The sequence below is a fragment of the Meles meles genome, chromosome 9 (assembly GCF_922984935.1).
Source record: "Meles meles chromosome 9, mMelMel3.1 paternal haplotype, whole genome shotgun sequence".
Lineage (NCBI taxonomy): Eukaryota > Metazoa > Chordata > Mammalia > Carnivora > Mustelidae > Meles > Meles meles.
The window spans coordinates 85,149,285-85,173,850 of record NC_060074.1 but is presented as its reverse complement, the minus strand read 5'-3'; positions in this window follow the sequence as shown (position 1 = coordinate 85,173,850).

The following is a 24,566-nucleotide window of genomic DNA, read 5'->3' as shown; positions in this document are numbered from 1 at the left end:
TGGGAAGAAATCCCAACTTGCCTGATATGAAACAGATACTAAAATGTCTTTATATGATTCAAGAATGCTACCAAGTTTGGAAAACTCTTAATTCTATTTCACAAGTATAAAAAAAGTGTGTGTGTGCACACGCGTGTGCACGCACAAGCATGTACACACATGTACACACCTGCTTGTAGTATTAAAAGTCACAGAAATAGCCATTTGGCCAATAACAACTTCCCATTTGAATTCTTTCAGCACAGAATCCTAAAATCAAATAGTTGGGATTCATACAGCTCCTTAACACCTATAGGGCATATTCCAGGCCTGTCCTCCTTAAACTCCCTTTGACAAATAAACCCAGTTACTCCAATGAGATTGCAAGCCCCTTGAGGTTCTTTAAAATTGTGGAAAACATTTTGTTCAGAATCTTTCACAGAGCGTGCACTTAGTAAATAAATAAATGATTGAATCTCTGATTAGATTATGTACAATTGAAGCTTCTGTCAATATTTCTTTAGTCCCTGGACCACAGTGGGGTTCACGAGGCTATCTTTTCTAGCCTACTAATGAACAACACCTGTCTTCCACCACTATAGAGTAGGATTTATAACTTGTTCCTAGGACTGGAATTTCTTTCCGCCTGTAACTGCCTAGCCTCCAAAAAGCTAACTGTGTTCTCCAGCAAATATTTAAATATTTTCTCTATTTTTTATTGGCAATTTATTCAATTAGTAAGTTATTCAATGCAGACGTGTGTGTACCTTTATTTTTTACAAGTAGGATACAACTCTCTACCCAAAGGTCCAAAATAAGAGACAGTTTTATAAATGTTGCACATTCATTTAATAAAAATTCACTAGATATGAAATCAAATGCATCATCATCCATTTGAACTCTAACTATCTAATTTTGGCTCATTGTAGATAACACAGTAAATGTAATTTGTCATCATAAACGTATTATTATTTAATCATATGAAAGTTTTGGTTTATCTTGAGCAAACTTTATAGTGGCTTTAATACACAGGAGCCATTCCTGACAGATATGATGAAATAGATTTATCACTCTTGACAAATTATATTGCAAAATGTCCTCTCATGACTGCCCACAATGGAAACCGCATTGCCTATATTCAACAGGAATGTCACCTGTGATTCTTATTTTATAACCTTGTTCACTGGCAATCTAAAACGGCTTTTTGGGGGGGACTATAGTGTACTTAGAATGTAAGATGGTTATAAGAATAATTGTATGAATGAAGGAAACCTGTAGCCCTTTAAATCAAACTAAGTAGTGTTTTATTAAAGTGCTCAGCAAATCAATCTAAATCCAAGGGTAATAAAGCCCTAATCAGGTGGTAGAAAAAATAATAGGTTGTCATGCTTGAGAAAAAATAGGCAATCATGGAATGTTTTCTTTAATTAGGTCGTGTAAAGTGGAGGAACTGAGTAGGAACTGGCAAGACATTCATCATGAGCAAGGTGGGAAATTATTTAGATTACTAAGGAAGGAAAATTGAGTGTGATACACTTAGATTTGACTGGACAGAAAATTAAAGCTTTTTTTTTCCTTTTTTTTAACTATACATACTACTTTGCTGATGATAACTATTGACAGGTGTGGGATTTTTCAAAGCTGAATTTAGCCAGTCTTCTGGTTTGCTAAATACACATATGTTAATTGTTTTCTAATGATTTTAATTTCAGCAGGGCTCCAGGCCACTGGATGTGCTCCTCTGGCATTCTTACTGCAAAACTGTTTCTCACATCCAATGGAATTTAGCTCCTAATAAACTTGAGATTGATTATTAAGCACTTCTCATTTTCTTCTTAAACTGAAAGGAATAATTAATACTATCTGTGATTGTTAGTACACTGCTCTGTACAGGGATATGGTTGCAAATTACAAACATTAGTAGACAGATTTCTTGTTAGACATTGTTGCCTTCACAGTTAAGACTATTAAATATGTCTTTTTTAAAAGCTTTAAATTAGGGAATGTAATGACATGATTTCAAATATTTGCAGTATTGTGACAACCACCTCACACAAAACTATGTTTACCAAATTAAATCTGAGAACTCAGCCTTCACCACCCAAACAGCATCATCAAACAATAGGAACGTTGTTGGTCTTTTTTCTTCCACTGTGAAAGTCATTTCTATGTCCCTAGGGCTACTGCTAATTAAAGACACTAAGGGCATGTATGTGGCACTCCCACATTTATTTCTATGTCAATCAACCATACAGAGGGAACATTTATATATCATAGAAAAATATGATGAGATTTAGTTTCCATGAAATATCATGGGGATTAAAATAAGTTAAAGGATGGAAAAACCAGCAGAGACGTCTAATACATATATGAATATATTTTCATTCGTTAAGTCCAGATTTAACCTAAGAATCTTTTTTAAGCAGACACTATCAAAGCCCTGTCCAAACCTCCCTGGCCCGCCTTAGAGGTCAGTTTGCAATTCTATGGACAGTTACAGTACTTACCTAAGGCTTTCTGACCTCAAGCATCTATTCCTTTTGATGGAGTCTATTTGAGCCATGCATGGGGTGAACTAGAAGGGCCAAGTGTTAAATCCTAGAAGCAAGTCAGAGGAGCAACCCTCATTCACTGTGTAATGAAAGTTGGTGTTAATACCCTGACTCATTAACCCTGAGCATATTTTCTCTACACGATATTTTAAGGAGTCCCCAGTGGGAGTGATCGCCAACCACCTACAGCAATAACTTCACATTAACCACACCATTGTTAACTTTCCCCACTTCCCTTTCTTACTTCATTTGCCAAATATGCTACTTTTCTCTGAGTCTACTTTTGGGGCAACTTCTAAACATGGTGCTCTGGGTAGAAATTACCAATCACCACTGTTGCCCATGAAATGGGAATTCTCCACCAACCCAGCAGTTGGTGGTGGCAACACTACAGCCTGATATCTACATCAGCAGCAGTACATGAAGCATTGATTTATTAGTTTACTTCCTTCCATTCTGAACTGGTCATTTCCCTATGATTAGTTATAAGACCAAATTATTTTGAGACTTTCTTTTGGCCTGACACAATCCAAAATCTTTTATTTATAAATTAGATGAAACGTACCTTATAAAGTCTTCCCTCTCACTTTTATTGACAAATCCCTTCTGAAAACACACCTCAGAATGACAATTTTTCCATCACTTTGGGTGGGAAGAAATTACTTATTCTTGAATTCCAAAACGGATGTCTTTTTTTTTTAATAACAGGAAAGACTATTTAATTGAAGACAGTTCAAAATTCAACATCATCAAACATTTTATCTTAATAAATTCTGCTGTTTATCAGCTTTTGCTAAATCCTTTTATAGTCCACTATGAATTGTATATTGAAGAGTATGCAAAACCAGAAAATGGACAATAAATTAAAAAACATAAAGAGAGGGGCGCTTGGGTGGCTCAGTGGGTTAAGCCTCTGCCTTCTGCTCAGGCCATGATCCCAGGGTTCTGGAATCGAGCCCCGCATCGGGCTCTCTGCCCAGCAGAGAGCCTGTTTCCCTTCCTCTCTCTTTCTGCCCACCTCTCTGCCTACTTGTTATCTCTGCCTGAATAATAAATAAATAAAATCTTTAAAAAAACCACAAAGGAGTAAGTAAACATAAAATAAATCAATAAAGATGCATATTGAGTGACATGAGGCCCAAAATTATTTCATAGGCTAGCAAACAAGGGATTGTGCCACAATGTTTCACTGGAGAAATCCAGTAAAATTGGATTTCATCCTTTAAAATGTAAAGAAATCACTTAAAAACCTAAGGTTAAGGATAATAAGGATCCATGCATAGTAGAATTCTTTTTTATTTTTTTAAAAGATTTTATTTATTTATTTGACAGACAGAGATCACAAGTAGGCAGAGAGGCAGGCAGAGAGAGAGGAGGAAGCGGGCTCCCTGCAGAGCAGAGAGCCCGATGCGGGGCTTGATCCCAGGACCCTGAGATCATGACCTGAGCCGAAGGCAGCGGCTTTAATCCACTGAGCCACTCAGGCACCCATGCATAGTAGAATTCTTATAAGCTATATTGACTTTTCTCTGGGTATGCCTAAACCCCAAGGTGGGCAGTCTTTCCTGAAACCCACTGACATTGTATAATTATTATTGCTTGTCCACAATATCTGGTCCTAACACATTCATTTTTAAAGTTTAGAGTCCAACATAATCACCCAGGAAACTTTGTAGAAATGCACTTTTTAGCCTTTATCCCAGAAATTCTTACTAGGTATGTCCGGATGGAGTCCAGTAATGAGTTTTTGCAAGAATCCCAGGTGATTCTGATATAATCCATAGACCACACTTTGAGAAAACCTAACCAATGTGCTGCTTAGTAAATTCTTATTGAATTGAAATTTAATGTTCAAATACATTGAATATAAGTAATCCTCACCTTGCTTAAGAAGACATAATAAAAATATTAAAATTAACATACTATGCAGTTTTCCAGGATCACACCAACTTTTTCATAGTCAGTGGCTATAAAAACAATTAGACTACTCGTTAGCCTACCCTACCTGAGCTTTGCAGATTATTTAAATTGCTTGGTTTGGCCCCAGGAACATGTACTGCATTCCATTACCTTTGGGTAACATTAAATGAAGTTTATACTTGTGCAGCTTTCATATTTCCACGTGCTGCCTGGTTGCATGTTAGCTTGAGCTCCTTCAGGTCTGCTTGATTTAGTGGTTCAACAAGCCCGCCAGAGAGGTCCTATCGCCTCTCTTCCACCACTCATGAAGAACCAACCTACAAATCACTTGTCAACAACTTTGATCTACCTTGTTTCAGGTGGTTTACTCTCTGTCTATTATTTCTGTTAAGAGACCCATGAAAATTAAATACAGACCCCGCTGATGCTTGACTGACCCGGTGCTCCATCATAACAGCAGTGTAATAGCAATAAATCATTTCAACTTTAATCTATTGTTATTGATGAATGTACAATTATTTGTCATCTAATATGCTGAAAATGATGACCAAAGAAATAGATCAACTTTTTTTCCTCTTCCAAGTGCGGCATTGATGGATTGTATCCCTAAGCTGTTATTACACTTATAATGTACTCCTCTGCACTGACAGCACAGCTAGTTTTTTAATCATTCCATAGTAATCAACTTAAGACAACATAGCAAGACTCATAACTCATGTTCTTTTCTTTTTTGGCAGTGATGGGAAATGAAAATGTTTTTATTCTTTTGAAATAATTCTTACCTGACTACGCTGAAGATTGTTTTAAAATGGTAAATAAATGGCTGTTTATTGAGCTGGAACTGAAACGTGACATATTAAAATGTCTCTTTCCAAAGGGGTGAAAATTATTTAGGCCTGAGTGGAATGAGACAGAAAAAAAAAAAAAAAGATTCTTCTTTTCTCTTTACAGATGCATTACTAACTTTATTCTTTGGAAAATATTTTAGCAAAGTAAATGTTATGAGCAAAAATGTGACAGAGGAAAAATAACATTGTTAAAATAAAAAATTCCTCCAAAAGCACTACTCTACTATCTTTTCATTTATGCTTCTGTTACTAGCTTAATGGTTGATAAATTTTATGTGATCAAATACACAGATCAGAAAGAAAATAGAGAAGTTGATTTCATCAACAATTGATTCAAAATAAAGTTTCTTCTTCATCTAACTAAATGTTCCTAGCTAATTAGAAAGGTCAACATCTTGGGACCAAAACTGAATTAATTTTAATTCCGCTGAAATCTTGTTCTTATGACATGAAAAAGTATCTTTGAAAATTCCTGCTGAACACCAACCTAAATCTCTCTTGCTGCCTGCCATCTGTTCACAGGAAAGAATTCCCCACAACTAAGAAACTACAAGTGTCAATGATGTAGTCTACATGAACAAACTTCTATTCCCATAGGGGGCCCAGCTTTTATGTCCTTATTAACTTAGGTACAGGTTAGAAGAGCCACATTCTGAGGTTCTTGAAGATACACGGTCGGCATGCAAATAGAGAATAGCTTATGACTTACTTAAGTATAAATAAATGCTGTGAAACTCAAAGGGAAGCTCCAGAAGCACCAGACACTTGTTCGAATGCAAATTGGTAGGCCCCAACAGGAGGAGAGGGGCTCAGAAAAATGTTCTAACAAGTCTCCAGGTGATTCTGAGGAATATAAAATTGGAGAGGCAGTGATTGAGTAAGGCTTCTTCTCTTTCTTTCACTTCTTAACTGTGAAATTGTCCAAGACAGATAGGGAAGGAGGATGCTACTACTGTAGCCAAGTATGAGGCAGACATTGAGAGGACAAACTTTGGAGCCACACTGTCTAAATCTGCATCAGGGCATAAAGTGCTCTAAATATATATGGTCCAGGAAAAGTCACCCACCCTTTCTCTGCCTCAGTTTTTACATTGGTAAAACGTAAGTAACAACAGTACCTACCTAAGAAGACCAATAATTTAACAAATCTCGGTCAGTGTTTAGCATATAGTAATACTCAATTAAATAATAGGTGTTAATGTTACTCTTTTACTCATGTTTGGAAAACATGTTAAGAGAAACTGGTAACATCAGGGGAGAGTACAGTGACACAAAAGGAAGTGGGCAATCCTTCTAATACTAGGTATTAATGCTTTAAATTTTTGAAAGGTCACTTAGAAAATAATGCTTTATTCCTGTCATATGCTTGAAAATACATGAAAAAGAAAAAGAAAATAATTACCATTCTCTAACTAGGCTTGTCAAATTTCTAGTTTTCACAAACAAAACTAGTATGACGTTTCAGGATTCTGATCACTATACATGCTGCTTTATCCTATCGCTTAACAGTACGATATTCCAGTCTTCACCTAGTCATAACTTACTGGCTTTACCTTTCTCTGATATATCTTGTGAGGCTAAAATGCCAGCCTCTGTTGGAGTATCATGATCAGCTTTTAAGAGGTAGTTTATAGTGACTTGCTGCTGTCAATCTACTTTTGGGGCAAAACCCCAGGCATGTAGGAAACAGTCAAATTGCAGCCTCATGAATTATGAGTTCACTTGTTTTCTACTCCAAGAAGGTGCCTGCTTTGGAGGGAAGCAGGCATGAACAGCAAGACAGAATGTTATCAGAGGGAGTAGAGAACTCCAAACCATCAACTCTGAAAAAACAGGCTGTTCACTGCATTAGGAGATCACCAAGGACTCTCAGGATGGAGAAGACTTCATGATTGACAGCATGTATTAAAAAATGGTCTACATGGAGAATGTGTAAACCTGGTGAGTCACAGACCTGTACCCCTGGGGATAAAAACACATTATATGTTTATTTAAAAATTTAAAAAGTCACTACATAATAATAAAAGAAAAATTCATTAAACAAACAAATAAAAAAAAATGGTCTACTGAAGACTTAGGCCATAGTTTGTCATACCTGACCCTGTTCTTCTTTTATCACCCCATGATAAATGTATAGTGTGGTGTAGAATCAATGACTTTCTGAAGTTCTATTAATCACTTGGCAATATCAAAAATTCATTTGCTTTATTCTTTAATAGGTCTTTCTCTTTAATCATTGTCATTACTATTATTATTCTCTGTAATTTTCATACTTTCTGGGTGGCAAAATATGTTTCCCAAGCACTTTCTGTGGCAGTACAGAAGATGGAATTATCCCTTGACTTAACAACAGCAACAAAAATCATACTTCAGTAGTCCTAACAGATCATTGTACTATTATAATGATTTGTGTTATTTTATTTTTTTAAGATTTTATTTGTTTATTTGACAGAGAGAAATCACAAGTAGGCAGAGAGGCAGGCAGAGAGAGAGAGAGGGAAGCAGGCTCCCTGCTGAGCAGAGAGCCCGATGCAGGACTTGATCCCAGGACCCTGAGATCATGACCTGAGCCGAAGGCAGAGGCTTAACCCACTGAACCACTCAGGTACTCCTGTGTTATTGTTTTGACTGTACTTTTTGACTGCCAAATCATGCAAACCTTCAACTGATTCTCTATGCCTCTTCTCAGCTCTTTCGCGATTATTTGTACAGTCTTCCCTTAGTCTTAGAATCATTTGCAAGATTAAAATACCTTGCAAATGGAAACCTTTTTGTCATGTGATTCTGTTATGGATAATATCATTATTTACCTGAGTTCATTAGTATAAGCCACACTACACTAAATGTGGAAATTTTATTAAGACAGGAATCATCAAGAATAAGTAAAAAAAAAAAAAAGACCAAATGCTTCTCCTTGTAGTTATTTCCTGACACCATTATTTAAGTCAAAATTCTTTAAATACACAAATAAATATTATGTCTGTAAGGTAAATGGACAAAGACTGTAGAAAATTTTCTGCTTTTCGTTTACCATATAGCATTATACATTTTATATTATATATATATACATTATATATATATATAAATTATATATATATATAATATATATATATATAATGTATATATATATTATATATATAATATACATATATATAATGTATATATATATACATTATATATTTTGTTTCAAATACAAACTTATTTGAAAACATAAATTTCTGTAATTTCACTTAAGATAAATAGAATCAGAATTTCTTGATCTTTAATTTTCAGTGTAACAAAATATGTCTGGTATATATATTTATATTTATTTTTATTTAAGAAGGTATATATAAAAAGGATGTCAAGTAAAATGATGTTTATCCAGGACAAATTATTGGTTATTTACCTACATGTTCTCTTATATACTTAACTTTTTCTATTGTAAAGTTAATTTTACAGCCTTATTTTTAGCAAGTTATCATATATAATACACATCAATTCACATATGAATAGTAAAATGAATCAATGAAAGTAAAGAAGTAGAGTAACTAGGTTGGTCTTTCCCCAATTTCCGAATTCTTAACTAACTTATATAAAAACTAATATTTTTATAATAGGAAAGATCTAAAATATTTCAAGATATCTTCAAACTTTTAAAAGGAAATACCACCAGGACACGGACCTTCCCAGTTCTCATATCCTCTGGCAGAACTCATTCTACAAAAATCCTCTAATTCTTAATAATAATGGCCTCTATTATTATTATTATTATTATTCTCTATATTATTCTCTATGCCAGATGCTTCATATCAACTAGATAAGATTACTCTTATTTAAGAGTAGAATTACTCTTACCTAAAAATTAATGTTTAAGTTAGGAACAATTTTCCCACTACCGTTAAGGGGCAGACACTGAATTAAGAAGCCAGATACACTGGATCACCCAGGTGGTTCAGTCGCTAAAGTGTCTGACTCTTGGTTTTGTTTTTTTTTTTAATTTTAATTATTTATTTATTTGACAGAGAGAGAGAGGGAGAGATCACAAGTAGGCAGAGAGGCAGGCAGAGAGAGAGAGGGGGAGCAGGCTCCCCGCTGAGCAGAGAGCCCAATGTGGGGCTCGATCCCAGGACCCTGGGACCACAACCTGAGCCGAAGGCAGAGGCTTAACCCACTGAGCCACCCAAGTGCCCCCGACTCTTGATTTTGTTTTAGGTCATGATAACAGGGTCATGAGATTGAGTCTAGCCTGGGGTTCCATGCCCAACCACATCAGAGCCTGCTAAAGACTCTCTCCCTCTCCCTTTGCCCCCCCGCCACCGCTCGCTCTCTTTCTTTTTCACTCTCTTTCTCTTTCTCCCCCCCCTTAAAAACAAATGAACAACAACAACAAAAAAGAGGTCAGATACATCTACTTCAGTAGCTGTTGCAAAGGAAATAGTGTTTGTACACCAAATACTAAAAACACTTTCCAGGCTCTTCTGCAGTTAAATTGAGACCATATGTCTATTTCTAGCCATTGGACTATGAATGGAAACGTCACTCTTCACCAAGGCACGTAAGAAACAGTGTGCAACCTCCATGCTTCTCTCTGTCAAGGCTAGTTTGAAGGTATCTTTCAGATGGTGAAATTACAAAAAGGTAAAATTAGTGTATTGGGGCTGCTGTTATAAAGTACTTTTGTTTTTTTAAAAGATTTTATTTATTTATTTGACAGACAGAGATCACAGGTAAGCAGAGAGGCAGGCAGAGAGAGAGGAAGGAAAGCAGGCTCCCCACGGAGCAGAGAGCCCGATGTGGGGCTTGATCCCAGGACCCTGGGATCATGACCTGAGCCAAAGGAAGAGGCTTTAACCCACTGAGCCACCCAGGCACCCCTTTATAAAGTACCTTAAACTGTAGAAATATATTGTCTCAGCATTCTGGAGGCTGGAACTCTGTAATCAGGTGTCAATAGGTCTGTGCTCTCTCTGAAGGCTCTAGGGAAAAATCTGTCCCACATTTTTCTCTTAGGTTCTGGTAGCTTCAGCTTCGCTTGTAAGTAGTTTATTCTTTCTGTGTCTCTTCATATGATCTTCCCTCTGTATGCATCTGTATCTGTGCCCACATTTTACCATTTTATAAAGAGACTGGTTAAACTACATTAGGGCCCACTCTAATGATTACATCTGTGAAGAACTTATTTCAAAATAAGATTACATTCTTAGATCCTAGGGGTCAGATCTTCACCATATCTTCTGGGGGATACAATTCAACCTTTACACTACTCAACCTGCATTAGTCATGGGAGCTAGAAATCAGCCATCATTGGTCTACACACTGATTTTGAAGGTTGATTTTCTTTGTTTATTTGACAACAAGAAAACTTCCTGTTCTTAAATTACTTTATACTCTAATGACTTATTCTATATGGTAACACTTCTTTTTTTTTTTTTTTTTTAATTTTTATTTATTTATTTGACAGAGAGAGAGATCACAAGTAGGCAGAGAGGGAGGAGGCAGAGAGAGAGGAGGAAGCAGGCTCCCTGCAGAGCAGAGAGCCCGATGCGGGGCTCGATCCCAGGACCCTGAGATCATGACCTGAGCCGAAGGCAGCGGCTTAATCCACTGAGCCACCCAGGCGCCCCTATGGTAACACTTTTGATCACTTTTCCTTTTTTGCATTTCTGTTTCCATATCGTCATTGCTTAGCACAGTTGAATAAAATTATCAACGGGCAACATCACAAAGTTCTAACACATGATCTTAGTTAAACACCAACGCCATTCTATAAACCTTTCCCTGATTATTTGTTACACACATTCCCATTTTCCTCATTGGCTATTATTAATGATCAACATTCCCTTCAAGCCTCATAATCAACCCCAATTTCCTTTCTCTTTTTTCCTCAAGAAAATGGCAGTCACAGTGATTAAGGTACCTTATGGTTCTGTGAAATAGCCATTAGAAATGACCAGCATAATGTCCTAAGTCAATGCTTGGAAATTAAGCCTCTCCATAATATGATCTTGTATAATTCCCCAGTCATCCAAAGCTTTTTCCTTTTCTCGCCAATATGATAGACATACTGAATGATGGGAAACACTTTATATAAACATTTTTTTCAGATTCCTATACCTCCACTCATGTGTTTTCTACTATATTTGTTCCACTCACCCCATCCCCACCTCTGCTATATGCAAATTTGTTAATTTCTGCTACTATTAGTATTTTCACTGTCCTGCGATTACTGGTCTTTTAAAATCAAATAAGATTTTTTTTTAAAGGAATCCAACTCATTTGTAATACTCTGACTTTTTTTCTAGATCTAAAAGACAGTGAGCTAATATTCATAGCTAAGCTTATTAAGCAGTAAGCCAAAACTCCCTAATCAAATCTAACATTGCTGATGGCATCTAATTGCACAAGTATTCAAGTAATAGAATGGAGAAACATATATTTTGTATTAGAAAAGTCTGATAGCATATACTTTGGTTATTACTATTTCCAATGATTTGAAACAATATTATTTCTAAGAAGTTTATATGATAATGAATTTCTCCTGTTTTATTTATTGTTCAAAATTGTTTGGGCTATGGCATTCATACTGATCATGAAATAACAAAAACCAATGAACTATTTGGGGAACTAAATAGAAAAAAGAATTCTGAATATGCAGCTGCATGGAACCACTCATATTAAAATTTACTTTAAAATTTTATGATCACTTTCAATTTCATTATGTATGGTTCCACATTTTTATGTTTCCACATGTGTTAGCTAAAATGAATTGTTGTAATTAGTATAAATTGCTGTATAAGAGAAATAAAGAAGTTAAAGCTATCTTGAGGCCACTATAGCTCAAAATTTGGTCAGGAATGTCACAATTCCTCTTCTCCACATGCTATCATTAAAACATTACACACTTAATAAACAGAATTTTTAAAGAAACCTAACAGCAAAGTCAATAACATTAATTCTAGATTACAAATCTCATCATAAAATTGTATCAAGACAGAGTATCTGTTGTCATTAAACCAATAATATTGAAATATTTGTGAACAGTTGTTTTATAAATTTGAATTATAGCTACCCAAATTCTCTATCTCTTAAAAAACCTCAACAACCCATCTTTTTTATAATGTTCTAAATGCTTTAAGTCCCAGTATAAACCCTACAACCACTTATACATATATGCAAACAAAAACAAAAAGCAGATGTGTCTTCTCAAGCCACAAATTCTGACTGGCAAAATTTAACTTGACTTTTTTTTTTTTTTTTAATTAACTTCATCTTACTTTGAGACTCTTTTCTGACTAGTGGCAAAAAAAAAATCAATCTAGTTAACATCAGATAAACTTGATCACTCCAGTATATTTTTAACCCATTTAAAGTTTAAACTCAGCCAATTAAGATTTCTCCTTCTTCTCTTCCTTTTCCAAAAGGGCTGGATAATTCAGGTATCCAGGCTTAAACTGACAATGACCTCAAGAGAAAAATTCAGACAGTCCTAGAGGTTGGTTTCTGTCCATGATAGCCTTACTGAGTTGTAACCTTTTTTCAGTTTCCCAGCTTTTTCACATTGGTGTCAGGGACACAGTCTCAACTGGTGTCCAACTACATGGTCCATCCCAATACCTTCTAGGGCCCTGGCCAGCAACCTCATACTCTTTCTGACGTCCTGAAAATGTTGTATTCTTCTTCATTTAAACAGTAATGGAAAAATTCCCTTATCTACTTTCCCAGTGTTCCATATAGGAAGTGGATCACATGGCCCTTCTATTCCCCACAATTCTCAAAATTACCCTGGGGTTTATTCCTACCCCTGGAATTCAGCCTGAAACTCTGAGCATAAAGCCAGAGACCCTCAATGTATGCCTGCAAGTCCTACAAATACCTTTAAATTCTCAGCATGTAAACTGGCTCTTAGATTTCACTGCATTCCAACCACTGCGATTATTTATATTATACATCTATTTCTGTTACTATCTACATAAAACAAAACTAATATGAAAATGAAATATATATATCAGTCACATTGGACAAACTGAAGGAGCAATAGGCAATGACAGTGTCCATGGGTCAGCTTGCAGAGGGAAGATGTTACTCAGCACTGGCCATGGGAATGTATCCCTGTTAAGCTACTTTAAGAAACTCATCTGCCTCAACAATGAACACTGTTATGCTGTAAATAAACAAATAAACGAATAAAAAAAAAAAGAAACTCATCTGCCTCAAATATTACAGTATGAGGCAATTACTCATTTACAACATGCAACTAATTACCCCTATGTTAATTTAGACTCACTTAAATAATGTTCCAGAGAGCTACTTTCTGAATGGTACAAGGAATAAATGGTAGATACCCATATATTTTATTGTATATGAATATAGCTGCATATTTTGTACCTCATATTCTCAAGACTTTTACTTAGATAATTTTACATCCTCAGTTCTAGGGTCTATCAGGACACTCACAAGAAAGTTTTCTTTTTTTCTTGAGTCCACAAGACTAAGAAGGTAGTAAATTTAGTCAGGTAAATATCTTCTTACACAGGGAATTTGTCCAGGTACCCTTTCTTCAAAATTATGCAATATGAATTCTCCTGGTCTACACTGCATTCTACTAATATCCAGGCTTTGTAAATTTTTAAAGTGACAGGTCTAAGTGGAGCTGCTGAACAACTTTCTTTTATAAAAGATCTCTGAGTATAACGCCAGTGTATTTACCCAATTCACTACAAAGCTTGTTATTGGCTGTTTAAAATATTTACCCAAGGTTTATTATTATTTAGCACATAAATATCTGAAACAACTAACTGTGCTTATTTTGATTCCATTAGTGAGACTATCCTTGCTGGTGAGCCACGGTCAAACATAGGCCAAAGCACTTGAGGCTCACATGACAGAGGAGAGTCATTTGATTACAAGAAAAGCAAAAGGGAAGCACTGTGAGGGCAGGCAGAGAAAGCCTGGGCACATGCCATTGATGTGCAAGCACTGTGCTCAGTCCTCATATTTAACTAGCGCCAGGCAGCAGTCAGTTATTATTGATTCCACCCAGCTAAATCACACAGAATTCATTCTCCCTGAGACTTGGCCAGAAACAAGGTTTATTAAGCCTTACATCACTTTATCATCAAGGTTAACTCCTCGCTCTAAGGGCCATTAAGAGAGCTTTATTATTAGTTTGTAATTTTGTATGTTTTAAGTGGAATGACATTATTTTGCCCAAGTGAATAAAATGAAGTACAGTAATTGTAATTGCTATTGCCAGACACCATAGCGAGCCTCACAGGATTTTCCAAAAGTAAAATGACAATGCATCATCATCAACCTGGCTACCATCCTGCCATGACAATTCCTGGAATATTTCCAACATTCTCCAACAATTCTTGGGTGTCCCTGCATAAGATATACGACATGTCAAAGTCCAGATTCATTACCTTTCTACTTTTTTTTCCCCTTCACTATAAGATAATCCTTCATCATTGACTCATTTTTTAAAGGAGTCCTCCAGTTAAAAATATATCAAGATCTTGGCATAAGATTTCTTGACACTGACTCGTTATTATAGAAAAGAATATATTCAAGGAAACTAATGGGTAGTATAATGGCCAAGTGACAAAGCACAGCACTATATACACAAGATGAATAGCATTGACATAAGATGATAAACTGAAGTACCTGAACGTTCATGGTGATTAAAATCTATTTAAGAGAAGTGGAGTTACGAATTAAGGTGAATCAACACATTACCAGGAATCTGAATATAACAAATTCTTAATGCCTAAGGCCTATATTACCCGGTTCCTGTTCTGAGAAATAATCTTATTACTTTCTGCTTATTCCTCTGCCCATTCCCCTGCATATTCGCCTGTTGCATATTTTTCTACATGCATCCAACACACATAATGCACACACACGCACACACATCCACACATAGATGAGTCAGTCAATCTGACCACTGACAGTTTCTTGACTACTTTGTACTCTTGCATATCACTGGGATATTGTTTTTCTAGTACTTTGTGCTTAGAGGGTTATGGACATTGGGGAGGGTATGTGCTATTGTGAGTGCTGTGAAGTCTGTAAACCTGGCAATTCACAGACCTGTACCCCTGGGGATAAAAATACATTATATGTTTATTAAAAAAAAAAAATTGGAAGGGGAGGCGAACCATAAGAGACTATGGACTCTGAAAAACAACCTGAGGCTTTTGAAGGGTCAGGGGTGGGAGGTTGGGGGAACAGGTGGTGGGTAATAGGGAGGGCACGTTTTGCATGGAGCACTGGGTGTTGTGCAAAAACGATGAATACTGTTACGCTGAAAAAATAAATAAATTTAAAAAAAAAACTGCTTTGCTTCTCTTACTCTTCCTTGCTCTACTAACTTAGGACTAGCATAGATCTGGTTCTTCCAAAAATACTTGCTTTGCAATGAAAAAGATACCAAACTAGAACTAACTTAAGCCAAAATGTGGATGCCACACATGATAAGGCCATTTTTTACAGAACTGAAGCATAGTCAAGTGACTGGAAAAGGTTTTTAGGAGGCCATCACAGAGGAAGGAAGGTCAGGTTCCTTCACATATAGTAATTTGATTTTTACCCAAACTTTACTTGCATTCAGCTGGATGATCTGTTGCCTATACCTGTGGAGTTGGTATCAATGAATAAGCAAGCTTCATAAAAATATCATTTAGCAATTGTTTTCATAACAGTCATGGAAACTTTCTGCTTCATTCTCCATAATCCTCAAACACCAGATAACTCTGAATGATTGGTATAATACAAAGGTCTACTGAAATAAAGGAAGCAAAAGGATGACCTGAGAGGCCACTAACTTATATCCATGGTTTTATTTAAACTACAATGTGCTTTCAGAATTTCAGAGTTAAACAAATCACATAATTCATCTGGTTAGCCCCTTGGTGCTATATCAGGAAAATAAGGCTAGGTAGGTTTAACAAATTGTTTTATTAAAGATAAGTTTCAAAAGCAGTATGTACACTTGAAGAGGCCCTTATGTACTAAGCAGTCAAAAATTAGGCTCTCTAGAATCAATTATATAGTTGACTAAGCATGATTTTGTTCTATACCATGTATTAAATATCCTTACAATTATTTATCTTTTCTTAAAAAAATGGCAATAATGTATAGATTATTATGAGATATAAATAAAATAACAACAAAGAGATCCATAGTTCAATAACTTGCACAGAACAGAACCCCAAATAACTTCTTCCTTTTTCTGTGTAACTCATGTTAGGTTAAATTTGTACTATTCTTACTCTCACTTATGCATTAGATTAGGTGCACTTTATCACACAAGTTTTGACTGACTTTTATATTCCAGTAGAAAATATGTAATAATATTTTGGGGTACGTATCTGTTTTACATAAATGTTATATTCCCTGTTGACTTTGCTGTTTTTATCCAACAATATGTATTAAAAAAAAAAAAACTCCCCATAAATAAATTTGTTTTTTTAACTATGGAATTGTGTTTCATATTATGTATAGTCTAAGGTAATCTAATCAGTCTCTAATTTTTAGACATTTATTTCTAGATTTTTAAAGTTTTTGCCTTTACAAATTATGTCTCAACAAGCATTTTTCATATACCTTATTGTATAACAATTCCTGAGTACATACCAAATATGGATTACTGGAACAAACACATCTCAGTCATCTATGGTTGGGTGACAAATTATTTCAAAAGCTTGTGTTTATACATAATATACACAGTAATTATATATTATTTCTGATGGTATCTTTGCATCAAATATTCAAACAGGGAACAATGGGGATGGCCTGTGTCTGCACTATGATGTCTAAGACCTTAGCTCCAAGATCAAAGTCAAGAGCTCAAATCTATCTGATGGTTGTGGCTAATTGTCAGCTACAAGCTTGGTCCACTTGTCAGTGGAATATCTATGCATGACCTCTCTGTGTCAGCTGGACTTCTTTAAAAAATAGTAGCAGAGTTTCCAGAACAAGCTTTTCAAGACAAGGAAAAGGTCAGAAGGAAGCCATATTGCTTATTACAACCTAGTCTCAAAAGCCACACATCATCACTTTCATTACATTTTAAGGGTTAAGATATTCAAACAGATCTATCCAGTTTCAAAGGAAGTACACATACCTTACTTCTGAAGGAAGATGTCATCATGACACTGGAGCAGACATATTTTGGAAAATCCCATCTGCAATGAAAGGAAATGAGCATTTAAATTTCAATAGATATTGCCAAACTATGTTCCACATTGGCTTTACTATTAATATTTCATGTGGCAGTTAAAACAAGGTTAAAGTACTTTACATTGATTTCTATATGTTAAAAAAATTAACAAGAGTTGTCATGCCTGTGTATTTCATATGAGACAAAGAAGCACTCATGTTCCATTACAGTATTTCCAGGGAGGGGAAAGAGAGAGAGAGAAAGAGAGAGACTTCATTTTTTTAAAAAAGCAAAACAGAACTCTCAAAATACAGATACATAACTCAATCTTTTTATGCCTCAGTTTTCTTATTTGTACAATTGAGATAATTAATGTAATCTCCTTCAAAATACTATTATAAGACAGAAGCAAATTAACTAAAGTGATATATGTAAAGCCCTTGACATATAAACAAATAATAAATGTTTAAATTTAGTGTTCTATATACTTTCATCATTTTACAACAATTTTCAACATTTTACAACAAATTAAATTTTACAACTATTTCCATGATTCTTTTTCACACTTTTCCACTTTCTCATGCAAACTTTTCAAAAGACTAACTTAATTTTGCCTTATCTCCTTTTCGATAGCCTTTAAATCTGCAACCCACTATAATCTGATTTTAGCCTTATAAATATTGTACCAAAAAATTAACTAAGAACATCAATAATCTCTCATTTTCCAAATAAAATAAACAATCTTTAGTTTTTAGGGTAGAGCTCTTTGCTACTTCTGACACTAGTCATTTATCACTCTTCTTAACATGTATATATATATATATATATATATATATATATATGTATGGAAATATGTATGGATGTATGTTCACTCCTTCAAGAAGCATACAAAGCAGTTAAATTCACTTTGTTAAACAAATTTTTAAAACAATATACAAATTTTAAAAAATAAATAATATTTGAAAGGTACTACAATTGTGCCTAAATGTAGTAAACACTACATAAATGCTTAGTTTAGTCATTATTTATGATTAGTACTAAAAACAAACTGATTTCTTACTCATTGCACAAACCACACATGCCAAAAGACAATAGAGTTACATCCTCAAAGTGCTAAAAGATAAATAAATCAATAAATCAACCAAAAAAATCTACACATAGAAAAATTATCTTTAAAGAACAGAAGAGAGGGGCACCTGGGTGGCTCAGTCTCTTAAGCCTCTGACTGTTGGTTTCAGCTCAGGTCATGATCAAAGTCGTGAAACTGAGCCCTCCATCTGTGCTCAGTGCAGAGTCTGCTTGGGATTCTCTCCCTCTCCCTCTGTCCCTCCCCTATCTCAAACATGTGCACTCTCTCTCTCAAATAAATAAATCTTTCAAAAAATGAAAGAGATAGAAAAACCTTCTCAGGTAAAAAGAAGAATTTAAAAGTGTATTCAAAGCTAAAACACCTGTATTACAAGGAATATTAAAAGCAGTTATTCAGGAAGAAGTATGATATGAGGCAGAAATAAATTTGGATCTACACATAAAAAATGGAAGTCCAAGAATGACCATAAATGAAGGTAAACATAAAGTTATTTTTAAAGTTGCTCTTAAAAAGTGACTGCATAAAGCAAAAATAGAGGCAATAATAATATATGTACAGAATATACATTTTTCTCAAACATGTCTCAAACGAGACATTCTTCAGGACAGACCATATGCTGGGTCACAAAACAAGTTTTAATATAAGAAGTCTGAAATAATGGAAGTATCTTGCCTCCAATTATAATGAAATGAAACTAAATCAATAACAGACAGTAAAATGGAGTATTGACAAATGTATGGAAATTAAGTAACACATTTGTGAACAACAAATGTAACAAAGAAGAAATTACAAGGGAGATTAGAAACTACTTTAAGACAAATGAAAATACAGCATACAAAAATACATGGAATCCAAAGAAAACAGTGCTTAGAGGGAAACTTATAGGGATGAATGCCAACATATAAAAAGAAGATCTCAAATAAATAGCAAAATTTTGCACCTAAGTCATTAGAAAAAATTAACACCTAAATTATCTAGAGAAAGAAGAGCAAATGAAACACAAAACTACCAAAAGGATAGAATAAAGATTAGAGCAGACAAACAAACAAACAAAAAGATAACAAGAAAATGGAAAGAATCAATGAAACTAAAAGTTTATTCTTTAAAAAGATCAACAAGAGGGGCGCCTGGGTGGCTCAGTGGGTTAAGCTGCTGCCTTCGGCTCAGGTCATGATCTCAGTGTCCTGGGATTGAGTCCCGCATCGGGCTCTCTGCTCGGCAGGGAGCCTGCTTCCCTCTCTCTCTCTCTGCCTGCCTCTCTGCCTACTTGTGATCTCTCTCTGTCAAATAAATAAATAAAATCTTTAAAAAAAAAAAAAAAAGACCCAGAGAAAAAGAGAGGTAAATCTTACTCATTGGACAGAAGCTTCAAAGTTTTCAAGATGTTAAGTCCCCCGATTGAGGTATAATTTCAAAGTAATTCCAATATTCAAGACGGTTTTCTTTGTAGAAATTGACAAGATGATTCTAAAATTCATACAGGTTGTGACTTTGTTAAATTAACACTCATTAATAAGAATCCTAAGGTCTAATGGTGAGCTATGGTTCAACAAATGACTGAAAGAAAATTAAAACAGAAAAATATTTCATGGACTCACAGATACACACATACCTTAAGCAGCCACATGGGAAGGTCAAGGCAAGATGAAGGCAGAAAAGGTACCAAGATCTGGAGCCAACACCTTTATTAGGGTCCCTGGGTGGGGTGCTTAGAGTTCCTAGGCTAAGGATGGATTGGTCTATTCAAACCAAAAAGAATGAGGTTTTGATAAGTTCTGTGGAAATCTCATCTAAGGGTACAAAAGAGGAAGGACCCTGGGCCCAAAGATCTAGGAGTACTAAGTATAAGTCAATTATACCTCAATAATACAAAAGAAAGGAAATAGAAATTTTTATTTGTATGGTTAAACATAAAAACAGTTATGTTAGGGAAATACAAAGTAGTAATGTTGCAATTCCCATGAAGTCTACAGAAACAGAAGAAATTGTTTATAGAAAATGAAAAAGGAAGCATCCATATGGAGAAGAAAAATGAAAGCTGGAGAGAGAAGGTTTAACGGGTTCTCTGTGTCTTCCAGTTTCTCATTATAGCCCACTTCTGAGACCTGTCTGCATGCATTCCCACAAACTCCAAGACACACTCTATTTCCTGCAGCACATATTCATTACCAATTCACATATTTGCATTTATTTGATTTTTGTTGTTGTTGTTGTAAACAAGCAGGTTTCTGTTCCTTGCAACCCAAAGTATTCAACTAATATAATAACAATTCCATTCCCCAGCATACTTAAAGCTTGACAGTCAGTCCCGTTTCTCCTGTAGGCAGATCTACAGAGGAAGCCAAGTCATAATTAGCTTGTTTGGTGAATGCGGAAGCAGGACAAAAATGAATTAGCAAAACTGAAGTGTTAATGGTATCAGACTCACACAGCCTTATGTTCTAATGTCATAATAACAAGGCTTGAACTTCCCCATAGGATTGTAATAATTCAAGTCTATTTTTTTAAGGCTCTCTCCTGGACAGTGCTTAGAATAATATCTATTTCCAACACTATTCCTCTATGAATAATTCTTTCTATTTTCATGACAGGTCTATCCCCGTTTTGACACTATTTCTTAAGTATAGGGACATACTCTATCAAATTTGAGTTGTATCTGCTCATCTTTTCCCTTATTTAATAAATGCTGATTTTAAAGACGAATACTTGAAGAAAAAAGAATATTTCCCTTGTTTCGAGGTTCTTTAGAGACCGTCTACCATTATTTCTAATTACTGATGACCATAATTACACTATTAACTGGGCTTGTTGCCAGAAACAAATTTGAAAATTTTGCAAAATTTTAAACTGAAAACAGTTCAAATGTACAATTTTATTACTGACGTAGCAGTCAAAAATATTGTTTCAACATATATTTCACCTGAGTGGCTCAGTCAGTTAAGTGTCCACCTTCAGCTCAAGTCATGATCCCAGTGTCCTGGGATCAAGCCCCCACATCAGGTTCCTTACTCAGCAAGGAGTCTGCTTCTCCCTCTTCCCCCACCCCTGTTCTCACTCCCATTTGTGCCCTCTCTCGTTCTCTCTCTCCTCTTTCAAATAAATAAAATAAACATATTTTTTTGCCTGTGTCTCATAACATGACCTTCCTTATAGGAAATGTAATATCTTTTTTTCTTTAGTCCCTCCTTGTCATTTAGCAACTAGAGGATAAAAGGCATTAGCCTAAAAATGCATAAATAACTCATACTGATACTGGCCAGGAGTCCAGTCACCTTGGTTTGCACTACTGAGCCTGTAAATATTGTGCAGAGTCCAGGAAAGGGAGTGGAGTAGCAGCTATTCTACAACAAATAGAAGGATGGATGGAAAAAGTATTAACAGACGATGAGTATTTAAGTAGTCTATAGTTGAATAAAATGGTGATGCATGACTTGACAATAAAAAGCCAGACATCAGTTCTCAAGAGGTCCAGATATGCAAGTAGAAATAAGAAATACACCTGCTCCAGAGGTCCAGGTAAAACAGTCTATCAACAACCTAGCCAAATAAACAAGTCAGTCAATGTGAAGCTTCAAGAAACCTTAAAGATGGTTTGAAACAGAAGATGTTTGACCAAGTAGGAAATGTTATGGATCTCCAAACAGGGTAGAGATTAACCTAATCTAAAGGGTCAAAAAACATAAAAGTTAAAAATTTATTCTGCAGGACGTGTTTTTTTTTTGTTGTTGTTGTTGTTTTTAGGCAATACTTTCTGAAGCCAGATCTCTTAAGCTCTGATCCCCAGCCATTTATTGACTATGTGAACTTGGGTACCTATCTTTGTCTCAGTTTCCTCCTTTGTAAAATAGGATATTAACTATACTTATTTCATAGGAGTGCTATAATGATTAGGTAAGTTAATAAATTAAGGCACTTAGATTGGGAGGTACCTGCTATGTGTACGTGTTCAATAAGGTCAACAATTATGATTGATACATGGATAAACACAACTCTTAAAACCTCACTTTTTTCACCATTCCAGAAGATCAGGCCTAGGTTTAGGAGGTCACATGTTTATGTTGTACATTGCATCATCTAGGTATATGGAGAAAACAAATAAAAGAGTGTGTATACATATAAGTCCCTCCTTGATGCTTAAATAGTCTCTACTCTTAATTGATTTACTTAACTATGACTAACATGACTTTCCTTGTTTCTTGGACAATTCTTGGACAATGCTTCTTGAATGTACTTTTTTTTTCCCTCTGAAGAGATCTAAACACCTTTGCTTTCAAAAGATTAATTTACATATTATCTGCCAGAAGGAATTTCCAGTCTCTCTAAATATTAATAAAATGTGTTTACAAAATTAATAAAAATAAAATTGTTTATTATTAGTTAAACTCTGTATTAAAGTTTCTTCCTGTCTGTCTTTCCAGCACATTTCATCTTCAAAATAATAAAATGAAACAGATACTGGTATTATCTCTGGTACACAGATACAGAATTTGAGGGATAGAGAAATAAGATATGTTTCCACAGTCAACTTGCTAGCATAAGGCAAAGCCAAAATTTCAACCCAGGAAGTCTGGCTTCACAGAGAGCTTACTGGTTTCCAGGCTCAGGGTCGAGCACGGATGCTGCCGAACTTCACCAAATGCCATAAAAATCAGTTTGATAACCTGACAGAACCCAATCTGTAGATAGTACCTAAAAAGTCCTTTTATCCAGCATAGTTATTCTGAGTGTGCTGGATTTCAGGTATGGAAGAAGACTACAGATAATAAGCCAACTATACTTAATAAGGGCAGAAATCAAAGTTAGATCCAGAAATAAGGCATGCAGGTTACTGTACATTCTTCTTTCCTCAGCAGATAGTCAATCAATAGCTTTTGGTCAACACTATGAGTAGTTATTATATACTTCTTTCTTGGGCTCTGAGTAAAGCCATGGAGAAGGTCAAAACATGGCCTTAGGCTTTAAGGGTCATAAAATTTAATTCAAAACATTATTACAAGCATTAAACATAGAGTGGAAATCACTGACTTGAAGATACTCAAGGAAGAAAAAATTTTGAAAATAGGACATCGCATATACTCCCCAACTAACAACAACAATGACGATAATAACAGGAACAAAAACAAAGCAGTTATATTTCATTGTATTACTATGTATTTAAGTAATAAGTGGCTTGAATCAAGAATTTCCTGGCTAAAAAGAGTCCAAAACCACCATGCTGTAAATCTTTTTCATTATTCAGTTTACAGATCAATATACATTAACTGAGACAAGTTTCTTCTATGTCTGTGAATCCCTTTCATGTGAACTTCTCCCATTACTCTGGTTTATGGGGTTTCCTGAAACCACTTTTCTCAAAAGTTAAGAGATCTTATCCACTGTATTCTGTACCCCTTCCTTCACTTCAACTCTGATTCAGATTACAAATTCTCTCTAGATAGAATGGAATAGAAAATCTCTTAATTCCCTTGCCTTTTCCAGGTCTATTTACCACTCTACCAATCCTATAATCTTGAGTTTGGTAACGGAGTGTGAGAAAAGCTTTGCTTGATTAACAGTGGAGAACTGGTGGGACAGAAATGAAGAACTGCACTGATCAAAAAAATAATAATGTTAATGCATGAAAAGAGGTACAACTGAGCACAGCTACATTTAATTTTATAAAATTATCACCTGACAAACAAAATGAGAGCATGGGCTTTGGATTCAGATATATTTGGGTTCAAATTGTAGATTTTCTAATTAATCAAGTTAACATTGGACAATTTATTTAACCTCTAACTGAACCTCAGTATAAGGTTATAATAATACCAAAATAATAAATTATTATGAAGTTTAACATCAAATTACATGCTACATAGGAAATGTGAAAATAACAAAAGTTCTGGTCTCATATTTGGGTAAATGGAAAGAAATAAAGTATCCTATCTTGTTTTACATATGTGAACACTGTGTATTTTATTTAGCAAGCAGTTCTTGATAAGCTATTTTTATTGGCATTGATTTTTATATTGGGGCACAATACAAAGTATTTTCTA